Here is a 12,424-nt window from a genome sequence, read left to right on the forward strand (position 1 = left end):
TTAATCAACCAGGGGTTGAGAACTAGAAAATTCATACAGCTCTTTTATAATATATCCCTCTGTCTCTTGAGTGCATGTACATTAACATCTATTCTCAGAATAAAGCTCACTTACTGAAACAGTAAAAAGTTAACAACCAACCATTAATGGTTCCCAACTTACACTAATGTAGAAAAACATAGCTTCTCTAGTCTGCTCAGATTTGCAGTACAAGAAGGAGCATCAGGGTGGATGTTTTCAGGCAAGCAGGCATATAATATGAGTGCAACAATACCTTGGTGTATTGCTAGAAGTTAAGGTAGTTGGACCCATTCAGGTCCCAGAGACCCAATACAGTATGAAACACCTCAAACCAGTGAGCTCTTCAGGGAAAGGGATGTGTTACAGGGCACAGAGAGTCACTGGCCTTCATCAGAACATAAAAGGAGGCAGAATCCTATTGAAAAAGAAACAGGACAAGCCCTTTATTTCTTTGTTTGGGTTTTGTTTTGGTCTTTCTTTTTTTTTTTTCTTCTGTAGGGAAAAGACACACCTGCTTCCTCTGTGGCAGGCTTTAAATACCAGATCAATTATCTTTGTCCTACTAATCATGACAGGAGCATTTATGACGATGAGTGTGGTTGCTAGCATTGTAAAGCACTCAGCAATGCAGTCATAGATGAGAGCATATACAGGCTAAGCAAACACAAAGATAACAAGTAAGTCTCTGTTCCAACGTATTTAAAATGGAATTACAAATTATCCACCTTCCTGGCAAGACAGGGTCAGAGTACAACAATTTATGTGGGCAAGGAAGATACAAGAAATAAAAAGTTTGGACAGTTCGGACTAAATCAGTTGTGGAAGTTGGAACTTAACACAGTGCTTCAGACAGCTTAATTTAGCTGTTGCTGTGTATGCTTCACACCCCAGAAAAATAAAGCTCCCTTTTTGAATTGCTTTCAAAGTGGGTATTTGGCAATCTCAAAACTAGGAAGCCCTAAGCCCAAATAATAATTGCCTTGTGAGGAAGAAAGTTCGAGTGTCAAAGTCTGGCACTTGCAAAAAGATGTAGGGATCACAAGCTTCTTCACGGACTCTCCTCACAAAGCTCCTTTCTGCAGAATATTTAGACAGAAGGTTACCCGGGTTGGATTTCAAAGCAAGGAATGTCAGAAGAGATCTTGCAGCTGTGAATGGCCTCCAGATGTGGGCTTTTCTTCTCCAGGCCTGGGGGAGGGGATCAGAATGCCTTTCTCTTGTCTCATAAAATTAAATGGAAAAACATTGTCTACTGAGCACGGTGGCAGGCAGAGAAGGTGGAGTCAAACTGGGCAGAACAGAACAGGAAAGAAAAAAGCAGAACCACAGCTGAAATGGTTCAGGACACATACCATCTTAAATGCTGAAGTCTCTGAGTAGATGTTGGTCACTAAATGACATGGCACACATCAGCAATCAAAGCATTTGAAATGGAAAAGGCCAGATAAACCAAAATGCAGTTTTATTTGCAGAAAGTATATTGCCTCCTTCCCAGAGCTGCAACATGATCTCCCTTTGTGAAACAAACCCCAGAGAGGCTGTGGCCAGGATTGCTTGATGTTAGAAACTGCTAAGCCACAGCCAACAGGATTCTCTTACCATTACCACACACTCCTGGAACTGTAGCTAGTTATCTTCTCTTCTGCAAAGATTGTCTGTGGACAGTTCATACCTTCTTCTAGCTTATTAATGTAGAATTATTCTCCTCAATTGAAATTAAGCCCCAGGCGATGAATCTGTGCAAGCTGGAAAGACCAGAGACACTGGGGACAAATTTTACTCAGTTATTTCTGCAAAACTCACTATTGCAAATACATAAAATCCAAATTTCATTGCTGATATGGAACTTGGCATTTCTTGCTTGGACAGGTGTAACTGGATCAGACAGCCAAACTGTATTTACTGCTTGCTCACCCAACAAGAGAAGATTATGTGTCTCTTCTATATCTCCTAAATGTATAAGGATATCTACTGTCCTGGCAAAGCTAATAGGGGAGACAATGCTTTTCTCATTTTAAAAACATGACCACAATCTTTACTTGCTTTCACTCAAAAGTCCCTATTTCTGGTTTAGGGCATGGCAAAACACACCAGTGAAAGAACATTAGCAACGTCCATAAGATCTTCATCTGGAAGTTTGTGGTCTTCTCCAGCTCCTTGGTTCACTTTCTGCTTCTCCTGTAATACCACACCAGACGTCAGATATTAATTTGGGAAATGACCATAAGGAAAAAAAAATAGAATGGTTCTGCTAAAATTGTAAGATTACTTTTACAAGCCCAAGCTGAAGAACCAGTAGCTCTTGTCTGGCAGTCACAAGGTATTAAGGAAAGAAGTGTACGAAATAGAGGAAACATAAAGTACATCCCCTTATACTTGCTCGCCCACCATTAGTCTGCTGTTTAAGACACGGTGCACAGGTAGCATCTGTGCTGCTTCAGTCAGCAGGAATGAATTCATTCAGGAGGAATTCAGAAAGAAATATGCTGCATAGATGCACCCAGCCCATTCATGCATTGTCTTCCACATTCAGTCTGTGGCAACAAGTTCCATTATTCCTTGATGCCTACGTGGAAAAGTCCATAACTTGTTTGTTTTAATCCTGTTGCCTAACCATTTTATCAGGTGCCATTAGTTTCTGTGATATGGGGCTGCATGAATGTTAGTTCTCTGTTGACATTCTCCATACCATTTTTTATTCCCTTTGAGTTATCTCTTTTCCAAGATTAGCAGTGTGTGCTTGTCCAGAAACTATCTCCTTCTTCAGATCACTGTTGATGTCCTCTCTATTCTTACTAGTGTTTCTTTATGCTCTTCAAATGAGTAACCAGAAGCACTCATAACTTTCAAACTTTCATCAGACCATGAAGTACACAGAAGTGTAATCATGTTCTTTGTTTCTTCTGTACTCATTCCTAACATTTCATTTTGGCTTTTTTAACCTCTACAGAGCTTTGAGAGAGTGTTCTCAGCAGGCTGTCTGCAATGAATCTAAGATCTCTTTCTCTGCTGGCAGCAGCTGACTTAGAACCATTCGGTTTATCTGTAGAGCCAGGCTGTTTTCTTCCTTGTGGATTTCCCTTGCACTAGCTGCAACTGAATTTCATCTTCCATAGAGTGCTCAGCCACTCAGTACCAGGAGATTTTCTGCAGTCCTTTGCGGCCAGCTTTATATTGTCCCTCTGGAATAATTGTGAGCCATGAGTAAACTGTTAACTTGCTGCTCATGTTCCTCTCCAGATCATAGCAAGTGTGTTGAATAGCACTAGTGTTAACACAGAGCCCTGTGAGGTCCTTCTGATGAGTTCTTTGTCGAGACTGACCATTTGAAGTGCTCAGGTTGATGCTTGTTTTCTTACTTATGATCCCATTTGGCAGAGATCTCCACAGTCAGGGCTCACCTTTGAGAGCAGCACACAGGACTGCCTGGCACCAGCCTTTTACAGATACAGTGTGCTCAGACAGCAGGTATGTGAGGACCCTCTCTGTGATAACTAGACATAATTGCTTTAATGGCCTGGACCTTAATTAAATATAGCAAATTTGTGATAGAAGAAACTGGATACAAATGCTTGCTGGTTTCTCTGCTATTGAGTTCCAGGAGATGTGAGGACTGCATAGGAAAATTAATTACTGCATGGGAAAGGATGGGACTCTTCAAGTGAGTGGAGGATAGTGTGCAGATCTGTACCATCCCACTGCAACTCCTCCCCTCCCTTGATTTGGATCATTCCTGATATGTCCCTTTTCTTTCTCAATGGGGTTGTGATCAAAGACAAAGATGCCTTGGGCAAGTTTCCACCAGCTGTGAACAAGTCTGCACACAGAAGGATTCTCCTTGAGCCATCCATCAAGAGTGGGGTGGATCAGAGAACAAATCAGTGGGCCAAGTGTGGGCACAGCACATCCTCCACTCTCCTCTGTGAAAACACAGGTTCTCTGAGCCAGAATGTCACCCTGTTGTCTTCTTCTGGTACCCCCCAGTTCCTCTATATCCAGCCCCTCCCAACTGGCACATTCGGACCTGCAAAATACGTCTTCTGCTCCTGACTTTGCAGTTGTGAATAGGCTCATGATCATGCGGACCATGGTTTCAGGTGCCACACTGTCTCCAAGGTGAGAGGGGCCACCTTGAGGGAAAGCAAATAGGAAAGTATCCCAGGCATGAAAATGCTTCTGTGGTTCTTGAGACAGGAATTTCGCTCACACCCATTCCCTCCCTTCTATTCCTCCCCACTGCTCAGTGCAGCTAAAACCCAGCAGCAGCAACAGCTGGCAAGTTTAGTCATTCCACCACCTGAGTATCGATCACACATGCAGGTGGGAAACAAGGAAACAAAACCAAGATGCCAGCTTTGCCAGAGGATTCTCCTCAACTCCCAGTTTGGGCCTAGTGCCAGTCCTCACCCTGTTGCATTTCAGCATCCCAGCTCTTCCCATGACAGCCTGGCAGGTGTTTATTCAAGCAGAGGCATTTCACTTCATGTGTCTTCAGTCTTCATGGAAAGGCAGAGAAATTCCAGAGCTGTTTTCCTGTGTAGCATTGAGCAACCCAACACCAATGACAGTCAGGACAGGCAGAAAACAACAGCTTCTTTGTGTCTGGGTCAAACCCTCCCATTTCTTGTTTCTGCTTGCTGACATTTCCCTAGATGGCAAAAGGATTTTTAAATCACAGCGACAAGCTGCCCTTGTATTAAGACCTCAGCTTTACAAACAGCACCTGGTACCCAGCAAGGCACTGGCTGAACAGCACCCTGCCTTCAGAGACTGCTCTCTTGGGAGGAGAAGCTTTTCAGCTCCACAACTCTTTCCAGGTGTTTTGGGAAGAACACAGTGCATACCCAGTGAGTCATGCTGGTAAGCAGCCTTAGCTGCTGTTGGGACAAACTCAGCTGCCAGCCAGCACAGGGAGAAAGGACAACCAGTAGTTCTTGAGTATTGGGCAGGATCAATTTTCAGCAAAGGGGAAGGCTGGAGACAAACACCAGTTACCAAAGACTTTGCAGCTTCCATTTTTCATCCTGCTTTCACTCTGCAATACTTTGGTATCTGTGACATAGAGAAGTCTCTGTTAACTTCCAGAACTCCATCATGCCCATTCTTTGGCCAATGGGATAGATATCACTTCAACATTGAACCATGAAGGTCACAGCACTGGACTGGAATAACCACATGTGAGGCAGCAGAAGGAACCTCTGTAAGCAGCAGTGCAGCCCACAAGTGTCCACTGCCTGATCAGAGGTCATCTACCCAGCTGCACCACTGCTGCTGAGTCACATAGAGCCCATCCTTGGGATGCACTCTTTACCACTCTGCCATGTCCTTTGCTTCAATTCATTAATTCTTATTTTTTCTCTGGTGGATCATATATCTCAAAGGGCTGGCAGTGCCCAGGCACACCTATAAAATTCAATCAATAATTTTGTGCCATTGAGACATCTTGCTGATTTTTGTTCCACACTTCACAAAACATCACCCTTTACAAGCACACTTGAAGTCAAAAAGCCCAGGCTTTTTCTTCTTTGTGCTATTTTATCCCCACAAACAGGCAATATGGTAAATGCTCCCTTTCTCCTCCCACTTGTCTTCCTACACGCTCCCAGCATGGACAGGGACATGATGTCTCTGATTAGTATGAAGGCACCACAGACCAGCCAGGCAATTCCTCAGTCCCACAGCCCTGCTTTGACTACACTAGAGTGATTCCTTGCCATAGGATTTGAGGCAAATCCTCTCAACAGTGAGAACCTTCAGCTTTTCCTGTCATTGCCACTGATAGGACCACTCAGGGGTGAAATACAGTTCTGAGATTTGTGGATGCAAGAAGAACATCAGCAGCTGAAGAGCTCTAAATGACATTGGCTGCCTTCTCACTCTCTAAATGCATGCTTTATCACGTTGCAAGCACTTTTCCAGCTCTCTGTCTGCTGTCCTTGTTGTTTCCAGCCTTATTCCTTTCACAAGTTCCAAAGGTTCCCGCCCTCTGAACATCTAACTTTGAGTTTATTTTCCCCCAGATAATAGGTTTTCATTTTTCTAGTTTGAATCTTGTGTTACTATTTTCTGCCCATATCCTGCTTCAAACACAAGGGAGCCATGAAAGTGGTGACTGTAAATTACAAAAGGAGAAGGAATGGAGTAATGAAAATACTTGTGTTTGTGAATGAATGAGGCACAGAAAGGGAACACGAGTGTATGAGGGGAAGCAAAGCATAATTTATGCTCCTTCTCAGAAGATCAATGGACAGCTGACAAGAAGCAGGCGAGCAGATAGTAAGGAAGAAGAGAGAGACTACTTCAGTGGGCAATCTCTGTGCTTGTAGCTTTTCCCCCTCACAAATTCTCTCTTTAGCACCAGTTTCCTGACATGGTAGCACTGCTTCAGCCCCTGATTCAAAATTAGAAAGGCTGCTATAAAGTTGATGTGAGTTTTTCCAGTTCTGCACTGCTGCAAATACACTCAGAAGATGGCCCATAGTGTGACATGTGCAGATACTTCCTCATTCAGAAGGGAACCATACCTCTGTAGCCAAAAGAATAATTTCCCTCTTTGTCAGGGAATGAAAAAGAAAACCTAGAGATTGACATCTCCCTTCTGCCATAAAACAGCATCAGGAGGGAAAGGACTTCCCAGCCTCCTAAGAGTGCTCTGCACTTTGCTTAGGGACTTGGAGCGAAGAGGTACTTTTCCTATTGGCTGCAACACCCATGGTGTTCAGCCCTCTCTGCCCTGCCCTGACCCTTCCAATGCCCAGCTGATCTTTCCATCTCAGCTACACTCCCCCGTTTTCCTTGTCCTCCTTTCTCACTATGGTGCTCTTCCCCTCCCACCAACTCTCCCCGTTAAGAGGACACCAGTACAGGTACCACTGCTCTCCCTAGCAAGCCTTCCCTGGGCTGTTCTTTCAGCTTAGTTGAGTAAGTGGTCTGCCTGCATGGTTTGTTCATACACCAGGTCCCTTGCAGTCTCTACGATTTATTTTCCTAGGCTAGCACTCTCCTTTCCTGTATACATGTAGAGCCTGTGACACTATAATGTTACTTAAATAAATGCGTCCTAGGATCAAAAAAAAAAGCAAGTTGTTGCAGAAAGTGAGAAGCAAGTACAGTTGGCCTTCAGGCATCCTCCAAACGTTATCGCTGGCTGCACAGGGAGGTCTTACAACTTTCTGAAGACACCAACATCTGATCTAAGTCCAGAAAATCTTGAGTAGAGCTAACACATGTAAACAGCCTGTGGGAGCATCAGGTAAATAGAAAAATGTCCCATCATTAAACCTCAAACACAGCACAAATGGCACTTGCCCTTGCCTTGGCCTCTTAGCCAAGGTCCATTTCTACAGCCAATGACTCAGTTGCAGTCCAAGCTGCAGGGAGGGTCACGCTGCTAATTTCCTTTGTCAGCACTGAATGGAAGGACAATAATAAGGCACGGTCAACTTGTGCGATTTCTTGGGGCTTGCAGGGTGTTTTTTTCTTCACTAAAGTAGTAAAACCTGTTGGTGAAGCAATTGTTGGCATATACTGCACAATACAGCAGCCACAGAAGGCAGAGATAGAAATTAGCCAGGAGCAGGATAAACCAATAAAGAAAACCTCCTTGGTTGCCAGAATGGATGACATAGGCTTTCATGTGCAGGTGGAGAATACCACCAGTCACTGCCTCTTTGATGTGGAATGGGAGAAGTGCGTGGGGAAAGTAACAGCTCAGATGGGTCTGCCAGGGCAGGGGTAAAACTGACGTGTTACAAGCAAATGCCTTCAGCTGGGCTCTTTCCAGTGACAGAAAAAAACCAAGTAAATAAATAAAAGGAAGAGATAGAGGTAGAGGTTAAAGTAAGGGAAAATGAGATGTGGAGTGGTTTCCCTTGTCATAAAAATAGGGAAAGACCAGTGAAATCATAGAAATTATAGAAATAATGGAATGGTTTGGGTTGGAAAAGACCTTAAGATCATCCTGTTAGAACTCCTCTGCCATGGGCAAGGACGTCTCACGCTAGACCATATCACCCAAGGCTCTGTCCAACCTGGCCTTGAACACTGCCAGGGATGAAGCATTTACTACTTCTCTGTGCAACCTGTTCCAGTGCCTCGTCACCCTCACAGTAAAGACCTGCTTCCTTATATCTAACCTGAACTTCCCTTGTTTCAGTTTGACCACCTCATTTCAGATAGCATTCATCTCACCACACCTTCTTTTGCTCCACAGCATGGAAGAAAGTTATGATTTCATAAGTTTCATGTTTCCCAGTTTCAGGTATCTATTCCCAGCCCCAGTCAGTTCATGCTGCCTCTTCCAGGTGTTCAGAACCTCAGCCTGAGGATCACATTCAGCCCATGCAACAGTGCCTGGGATAGCAAGGCACTTCTAGTCTACCTGGCCCTCTGAGAACCCGTCCAAACCTCTTGGCCAGTTGCAAATGGGTTGCCATTTATCTGATCTGGCAGAATCTCCAAAACTGCTGCAGAGACCCTGACATGAATGTCTGGACTCTACAGCAGCATAAGATATCAAAGGAATCATAATCCATCTTCATCTCCCTTTCCAACACAAAATTGAAGTATACAGTCCTTTTCACATGGTAGGACAAAACTAAATTCTAATCACTCTGCAAATTATGGTAGGAATTGTTTCCTTATCTCATACCTATATTATTTTTTTTATTCATCTTAAGAAACAAAGAAAGTTTTGGAGCTTCCCAGATATGGTAAGTGGGATGTGGGGAATGCATGCTGGCATAGACCCCACTCAGAGTGCCCAAGTCCTGGAGGAAACAATTGCAGTTCTTGCCTTTTAAAGGTTTTGACAAACCATTTCTACACCAATACTATAAACTCAGGGCATTTTCAACTCTGTACCTGTCACTCAACTTCAGAAGATCAGTCAGTCCAGCAGGTTTTTGGAAAAATCAGATGTAGATATTTCTGTTGATTTTGTTCTAGGTACACTTTACCAAAGTACTTGGGCCAGATAAAACCAAAACAAAAAAGCCCCTCCACCAACAAAAAAGAAGACTGTGAATGGGAAGAGTTACATCTGCTCAGTGTTGACTGCACAATCATCTCCTTTCTTATACCACTGAGCTTGTAACATCAGCTTCCCTAAGTACTGGAACTCTAGCGGTCCTTGGCGGGACAGTGTCCTGGGTTCAGCAGTAGCAGTCATTTTTTCTCCTTCTTGGTAGCTGGTGCAGTGCTGTGTTTTGACTTTTGGGCTGGGAATGGTGCTGATAGCACCTATGTTTTTAGTTACTGCTCAAATGTTTGGTTTGTCCAAGGACTTTCTGAGTCCTTGGCAGACATCCTCTGCCAGGGAGGAAGGGAGGCAGGGAAGAAGGAGAGACAGGACATCTGACCCAAACTAGCCAAAGAGGTATTCCATACCATAGCACATCATACCCAGGATGTAACTGAGAGTTACCCAGAAGGGCTACTGCTCTGGGGGTTGGAGGAGGTATTGGTCGGTGCTTGGTTGGGCAGGGTGGGGTGAGTTATGGGTCGGCTGGTTGGTGAGGTGTTGTATTCTCTTCACTTGTTATTTCTGTTATTATTATTATTATTATTATTGGTAGTAGCAGTAGTGATTTGTGTTATACCTTAGTTATTAAACTGTTTGTATCTCAACATGTGGGAGCTACATTCTTTTGATTCTCCTTCCCAACTCTCCGGGAGTTGGGGGAGCAAGGGGGGGGAGTGAGTGCACGAGCTGTGGGGCTGGGTTTATCAGACAGGAACATGACAAGACATATTAAAGAAATGACCAGAACCATAGGTGTGACTTCCAGTATCTGCTTCCTCAGAACTGAATGAAGCTATAAGGAAACCACCGCCCTTTCCTCTCTGGTAGATGAGTGCTCCCATTTGAAGCCCTTCAGGGTCATGAGTGACAAATGCAGTTTATCATATGGCTCTGCGACCTATCATATGGCTCTGCAAATTACTGTATCACACTGATAGGTATGAGATGAGCACACAAACATATCAGTTACACCACTACAGAGAAGTATGAAACTTGTTGATTTCTATTTTTTTTAGCCCACATGTTAGCTCAGGCTCAACCCCACCTTCTCCATGTCATGACAAGCAAAGAAGTAGCAAACCCTGCAGAGCATAACACTTCCACTTTTCCCACAACCAGCCAGCAGTAGGTTGCACAGAGTAAATAAGACATTATAGAGAGGAAAGGGTTTAAGTATTGTTAGGTGGAAAGACATGCTGTTTAGACTGGGGGGGTTAACATGCAATGTGTGTTTGCAGATAGTTATCCTGAAAAGCAAGTCCCAGTAGCATATGTTGAATTCATGCTGAATTTGTACTTGAAAGTATCCCAGGGAGCATGGGAACTCGGCCACAGACCTCTCCCATGTGTAGATTCTGGCATCTAAAGAAACTGGAGAGAGACCATGGCCTGTTTACCCTACCCTTCCTCCCCCACCCTGCCCCCTCTAGAAATAGTATGTTCTGGATGCTTCAAGCCAAGCTTGACCATACCTTCTCCACCCCTAAATCCACACCCCATCTCCCGTTCCCTGTGGTCCATTCCTCCTTTGATCTGGGTTTGCAGATCTTGATGTTTGTCCTATCTAATGTCACTGTGGATGCTCATCTTGTTACACCAAAGGCTACTGTGCACACGCAGTAGTGATGTCTGCAAATGTGTGGGGCATGACAAAACAAGCAGACATACAGCAGACACAAGCTACTTGTCTGGGAAGAGCTTCAGCAAAGGCATGGCACACACAGGACAGGTTCACCCCTATTATTGCACATGGAAATGCAAGTCCAATTTTCCACATTTTAAATTCTCATGGCTTTGACCTGCCCACTTCGTATTAGTTGGCTGTTGGCATTCAGAAAAGCCTGTGAAAAGCATGATGCCTAGGTGAGGGAACACTGTTGACTATTGTGTGAGGACCTTAGGCACACTATGGTGTGAGTGCCTTAGTATGTCAAACTTGCAGCATGCTTTATTCTTCTGATCCCATGATGAGACTTTTCATATCATGAGTTTCCTATTGCAACCTGCCTTGTGAAAACCACACACCCTAAAGGAAGAAGTTGCTGGAGGCATGCAGAAAGACCAGATGGGTGGACAGAGCTGGCTGTCACACACACAAAGGCTTAGTGAGCTAACTTCATCCACAGCTACAGAAAACATGATGAATCTTATCAACATCAAATGTTCCCCTACCTTTACCTATTGGTGGAATGTTCTCTCACTTCTACTCTGTCTTCTTGTCCAGATGCAAAGTAGAAATATCCCGAAGAGCTAGTAATCTGCTCAGGGGAAGCTGAGCTCCCCTGTGGCCTCACCATACCCTGACATTAGGGATTACTTTTACTTGCTTAAACAAGTATCTTGCCCACATGCAGCATGGCTCCCAAACAGGAGCAGATATCCACACCTTTGTTCCCTTGACACTCACTGTTACCCCTTCTCATACCTGGCTTGACAGGTATGACAGCAGGGATGAAGCCAGTTGCTGGAAGGGTACCAGTGATCCTCCAGGGCCACAGTCAGCCTGTGTGGCCTGTTTGGTTGCTTTTCTTTACTCTGCTGTCTTGGCACCAACATTTCCAGATGGAGAGTTAGAAAGTAATGCTCCTGTGGGCAAGCTGATGCTGCAGAACCCCACTGCCTCCATGCAATGTATCTGATGTTGTCAATTGCCTGACAGTCTCCTATGCTAGAGAGCACTTTATACAGAATGTGTTTGCTCTCTCCGGACAAATAATGCTTTGCCATTTATGAATCACTTTATACCCAGCTTCTTAGGGTGCTCCCCGGTAGTTGCCCCATGTGAATGTGTTTTAGATGCAGGTGTTTTTGGTTGCTGGATCTCAGACAAGGAATTCTCCGAGCATTCAGGCAGCTGCTCTCTGGCAGGTGGGCAGTCACCTCTGAACAGGTCTGGAGCAGAGGATGCTTCACCACAGCTGAACTATGGTCCACAGAATCTGCTTTGGGACCACATGCTCCAGTATGTTGTGTGCACCTGAGCATCCCTCATTTCAATAAACTCTGCTGGGAGACCAGAGAAGGGCAAATGGCAGTGCAGCTCCATGTAAATGCCAGTCCTTCTGCATCCCTGGATATTATATTTATGCAAATCATCAAGAAGCACTTGTTTAGAATAATACCTATTCTAACCCACAGGTATTAAATATACTTTGGCTTATTCTGTCCTTGGGGAAGAAAAATCTATATTTTCCATCAGTGGCAAAATTCCCACAGGATTGTCTGGGCACAATGTCTTTGCCCACCAGTGTAATCTTTGCTGCTGTTTCATTCACACCTCTGTTTTTAAGCAGGTTGCTATAGTCTAGAAATTAGACCAGACACATATCAATAACACCAGAGGGAAAGAATAATTCAAAAAATAGCAAGGATTTTTAATCT

The sequence above is a fragment of the Melopsittacus undulatus genome, chromosome 5 (genome assembly GCF_012275295.1).
Source record: "Melopsittacus undulatus isolate bMelUnd1 chromosome 5, bMelUnd1.mat.Z, whole genome shotgun sequence".
NCBI classification, from domain to species: domain Eukaryota; kingdom Metazoa; phylum Chordata; class Aves; order Psittaciformes; family Psittaculidae; genus Melopsittacus; species Melopsittacus undulatus.